Raw genomic sequence first — 5,653 nt, 5'->3', positions numbered from 1 at the left:
GCTTTTAAATAACTTTTACACACGTGAGCAGCTTTTTATGCAGGGGCAGTTCCAGTGAGTTTGATAGAACCAGTTACATGCGTGAAGTGACTTGTGTTAGCCAAATCACTGCCTCCAAGAGCTGCTGCCTGCTGTGTCTCAACCTGGCCATCAAGAGGTGCTGCAGCAACAGAAAAGAAATGAAAAGTATCTGTAAGAAAGGGAAAATATCTGTAAAAGAGTTAAAGGGGGAGAAAACAGGCACAGGAATTGGAAAACAGAAACGGGTGTGTGGAAGGGAAGATAAATAGTGATATGTGAGAAGTAAAATGCAGGAAATGATGGTGATCATTTTGGGCTGTCATGGGAAGAGAAGATGAGGAGATCTGGGTGCACAGTGGCTGTATTTGGGGGGAGAAGTGTTGTGTGTGAGAACAGGCAAGAAGAGAGGAGAAGCTGAGAGAGATGGCTTGTGGGGAGTGGCCCAGGAGAGAAAAGGTGGCTGTGGGAGTGGGGTTCATGCCTTGAGGATATCTGCTGGATTGGGGAGGGGGTCTGAGTCCACAGCTATTGTGGGGAGGTGGGAGTAGCAATGCTGCTCTGCCCTGCAAAGTGGTGTAAGTGAAATAGTAGATCTGAGACATGGAGGGCAGGGGAGGGGGACAATGCAAAGGGAAGGTACCACTTTTCTCTTTTGCAGATCCTGGCAGGGATAAAGTCAGCTCCTGTAGTACTTCTTGTTGCTGTGACCCACTGCCCTGCTTTGAGATGTGCAACGTCCAACCACCCAGGCTGACGATGCACCAAAACATCTCTAAGGGCCTCTCATCCCTCTCTCAATGTAACCCTGGCACCTTCTCCCACCCCTACTCCCTGCCCCTGCCTCAGGTCCCTATGGGATTCCAGGGTCAGTAACTCAGGAGTGAGAACTGACAATATGGAGCTCCCCAACCCATCCTCTGCTCCCCCTGCTCTGTGTCCCCATGCATCCGTCTACTGAAAAAACCACAAATCCTCACCTCTGCCTTGTATGCCCCTAATTGCCAAGAGTGGTGTTCTCAAGTCTGTGGAAGAGGCTGCTCCAAATACCCCCAACTTCTTTGCCACTGCAGACCCCCTGATCAGAGGGCTGGTTTGGCAGAGTCTCTTCAACACCTGCTTGAATATGACCTTCTCTCCAGAAATGATGTGGGCTGCAAGGACTTTACTGAACTGTTTTAAAGCTTTCATGGCAGGGAGCTGGGACAGGGTACTGTGTTGTACAAGAAACCACTGCTTTGAAATTCCTCAGTATCTTGAAGTGGGAGAACACTCCTTGTCCCTACAGGTTTTGATGGTGGCAACCATCAATCCTCCTGGATCATGGTGTATGCATGAGGGCCACCCAGACCTTCAACGCATATGCCTGGGCAGGAATTTTTGGAGGAGTAGAGACTGCCCAGACTTTCCATCCTCCCTTTAGGTCACTGAGACAGAATCCAAAGACCAGACTGAGTCCAGATATTTGGTGTCCCCCCTGGTTGTAGTGTCTGGGAATCAAACTCAGGTCTCCTGTGTGGTAGATAAAGAATCCACCACTGAACCACAGGTTTTGATGGGGACCCATTGGAAATACCCACTACTTCAGAACTGATGCAGATTCCAGAAAGCCACTGTTATTTAAGAGGTGCCAAAGAGTCCATTGGTCATGGCCCAGAGCAGCCTTGGATGTGAGGGACTGTCACAGGGGCTGTCCTCCAGGCAGGTGATGACAAAAAAGAAGAGCTATTGTACTGGCTTTGTAAGGGTTGACCAAGGTGGAGATGATCAGCCTGAGTAGAACATGTTAGCTGAGAGGTCTACCAGAGTACAAATTAAGGTCAAAGCTGGGTGTCCATCCTAGTCCAGGATAGCAAGCTCATGGTTGAGATGAAATCATGGTCAGGGTAAGCAGTTCATCCAGTCTGGGAGGTCTAAGGCAAGAGCAGGAGTGATCAGGACAGGAGCAAGCATGAGAGTCCAAGCCAGAGGTTTCAACACAGAAAGTCAGGTCTTAGGAGTTTCAAACAGGCCAGAGCCACAGCAAGGCAGTTGCCCAGACACATGGTCCCTCTTGCTGCTGTCTGGTCCAAACTCAGATACACCAGGTAGGTGAGCCTCTTCCTGAGGGGAGACTCAACCTGATTTCCTGATTACTTCCAGCCGGAGCTTGGGACTGGCTTTGCCTCAGCTAGGCCATGGCTCATTACAGACTTCTATCCTGGCTCCTCTGGTAACCAGTAGAAGTTGGCCAAAATTCACTGCTGTGGCCTTTAGCCCTCACTCTGTTCCATGAACTCCTCCTGTGTGGTGGGAGATGTCAGCAGGGCACTGGTAACAGACCAGTACCCTGTAACTTTTACCTGTTTCTCTAATACTGAGTTGGGATTGTTCATCAGGCAGTGTCCTGACTGAACTGCCTCATAGCCCAGGAAAGCTGAATACCTTCCCAAATGGCACCTGAGTTTAAATGTCAAACTAAGTACCTTCCTCTGGCCTTGCACTTACAGGTGGCTGGGAGGGAAGTTGGGTGTCTCCTGCACCGTGTGGGAGATCTGAATAAATCTCTTCTCATGCGGTTGTATTTGTTTATATCATTCCTGTCTTCTTTCGGCATCTAGTTCTTCTCTCTGCTCCCTCTTCCTGTAGCTGTGTTCCCTGGTCCTTGGAGATCTCGTGTGTGATAGCTGAGCCTCTCATCTTCTGCCCTCAAAATGTCCTATCATTGTTCTCCGTGACACCAGCTTCCTTTGATGTCCTATCTGAACCCTTAACTTCTGCTTTCTCACCTGTAGTGATAAAAGTTATTATTTAGAGACAATCTGCAATAGAGTTGGTAATTGGGAGATGGTCCCTCAGTTAGGGAGTAGCCAGCTAATTAGAGAGACTAAAAGTCTGCAGAGGCTTGCCTACTGTTCCACAATAAAGCTTGTTTAGTTCTTATTCATGCCTGACTGTCTTTATTGAACCCAGTGATCACTATATGGTTTCAGAAATGGTGAATGAGAAAGGGCTTGAAAGAATTTGAGTTCCAAAGCAGAAAAGAAGCTGGAAAATAAAAACAAAGGGAGTGACACAGCCATGTGGAAGGACAAAGGCCTTTGTAAGTGATCTGCACAGCCATGTAGTCTAAATCAAAGGTTTTCAAACTTTCTGAAGTCACAGAACCCTTTCCTATCACTTCTACTCCTGCAGAATACCTACCTCTAGCCTATAGACTGACATGGAGCCAGGTCACCTGGACCAGGAATTGTGATGCACCACCTCCCGGCCTGCTCCACCATTGCCCTCAAATCTCTTTGTGGAGTGCGTGATAACTAGGGGGTTCTACTGAACTCAAGAAGGTGGCCAGCTGATTTCATAGGCAGATCCCGGGGCTAGACATAATTTTTGTGGGATAGATGCAGAGGGGCCCCACCATGTCTTGGATTGCCCAAGGGGCCCCAGCTGTCCTGCCACATGGCCCCAAACCACGGTTTAATTACTCTGATTAAGCCTGGGGAAGCCATTAATCCATGTGTTATTAAGCATGGATTAATGGCTTCCCCAGGCTTAATCAGAGTAATTAAACTGTGGTTTTGGGTCATCCTCAAGTGGCAGGCTCCACACTTTTGGTGGGCTCACTGCAACACCCCCCCTCCCCCCCAAACAAAATCAAAACAATTTATCAGCAAGCAGAAAAAAGCATGTGGGAAGCCCTGCATATGGAGGGTGGGAAGGTGGAGGGCAGGGAGAGAGGCGGGGTGGGGTTGGGCGCAGCTGTGAACAACAGTCTGCTGTGAACAGGTCTGCCCTGCCCTGCCCTGCCCTGCCCATCCCCTCACCCCCTACCCTCTTCCCTCTGCTTTCCCTGCACTGTGCTCCAAGACTGTAAGGCTTCCTGCGTGCTTTTCTTTGCTTGCTGAGAAAATCATCAACAGCTGATAAAATTAGAAGCATAGCAGCCAAAACACCAAGTGAAGGAGGACCATTAAAAGGAACAGTGTTCCATTCATAGATTGTTAGGGGCTGGAAGGGACCTTTCAGATCATCAGGTCCAGGTCCCAAAATGGAGATGCTAGGGATTGAACCCAGGACCTCTTACATACAAAGCATGCACTCTACCACCAAACTACATCTCCCTCTTAAAATACTATGTGACACTACAAATAATGGCACTTCTCGAATGTACCACTCCAATGACATGATCAGACTGAAATTTTAAGACTTGGAGGAAAAACTTCTCACAGAAAAAATGGGAAGCCAGATCTGATAGTTTGTCAGTCTGAGAGGAAAGTTAAACCTCCAGAAAGACTTATAGGCTGCCTATCCGTGTGCTTGTTCATATTCTAATTAGTACGTGTTGGAGTGGACTTGATTAATGAAGTCTGCTCCATATTCTAATTCTTCCTGGTCCTTCCCTCTGCAGTGGCGGCATCCCCCAGGTGGCATTCACCCACTAGCATGCAGCCTGGACCATCATGGGGCGATCGTCACTGCACAGCAAAGCACCAGGCCCCACGCAGCTCAGGGGCTATGTGACCGTGGCAGCAGCTTGTGCAGGCAGGCTCGACAGGTAAAAAAAAAAAAGCAGCAAGGAGCCTGGTCTTTTTTTTTTCCTCCCGGAGCCTGTCTGCCTGCCTGAGCTGCATGTGGCCTGGTGCTTCCTTCCGTGGCGTCAGTGCCCCCGGGCAGCACCCACCCACTAGCAGCTCACTTGGGTGGTCCCAAGGGGTGCTGCATCCGCGGAGGGAAGCATTGTCCCTTGAACCTTCTCCCTTGTTCCCTGGGGATAAGGTGTGCCACTGCTACTTGTCCCTGGGGGAACACACATTCCCGCTCTTGGGGACATGTCCACAATGTACAGTCTGACATTCATGTAAGTTACTTGGAACCAGGGTAGCATTTTTCTAGGAAAACTCTTCTGGGGTAAAACTCCCCTTAAACTCCCCCTTTGCTAAGTATATGTGTAATTGACTTCCCTTAAGGAGATAATCCAAATGTTTGGTAAAAATGTAGCAGATGAAGTTACCTGGATCCTTCAGAGTGCAAGGAAACCTGGGAGGAGAGCTGGAGGAAGGAAGAATGGGTTGGGAAGTAGAATGTGTTGACAGGATGGCTGGCATATTGCCGTAGCCAGGATGGTCAAGGAAATGTACGAAAGACAAGTGTTTTTTGGGATATCTTTTACTGGATGGTTTGATCCAAATCCCATTTGAAGTCAATGCTTTTCTTTGACATCAGTAGGTTTTAGATCAGGTCCAAGACAGCTCAAGAAGACAGAAATCTAGGAAGGAACCTATTTAACAGTTCTCCCATGGGAAACTAGTATATGTCTTTTAACAGTAGACTGTGAGGACAGTATGTTGGGATATAACACTGCAGTACACAGTCCTGCACTGGGAAAAGCTGGTCTTTTTCATCTTGGACATCTTTAATCCATAATATAAGATAAAGTCAGGGGATAGGCTCTGTCTTGGCTACCTACTCCTTACATTTTTGTGCTGTTCCTGAACTGTGGCTACCCAATGCCGCTTAGCAGATAAGGGCATTGGCTAAATAAGTCAGAGTTTAGGACCCAGGGACATTTTTTTAGGCTTACAGGATGTGACAGCTAACTGGAAATCAATGAAGTGTACTTTAAGAAGCTTCATAATGATGCAAGATAAGGCTGGAA

The sequence above is a fragment of the Alligator mississippiensis genome, chromosome 3 (genome assembly GCF_030867095.1).
Source record: "Alligator mississippiensis isolate rAllMis1 chromosome 3, rAllMis1, whole genome shotgun sequence".
Taxonomy (NCBI): domain Eukaryota; kingdom Metazoa; phylum Chordata; order Crocodylia; family Alligatoridae; genus Alligator; species Alligator mississippiensis.
This window is presented reverse-complemented; position numbering follows the sequence as displayed.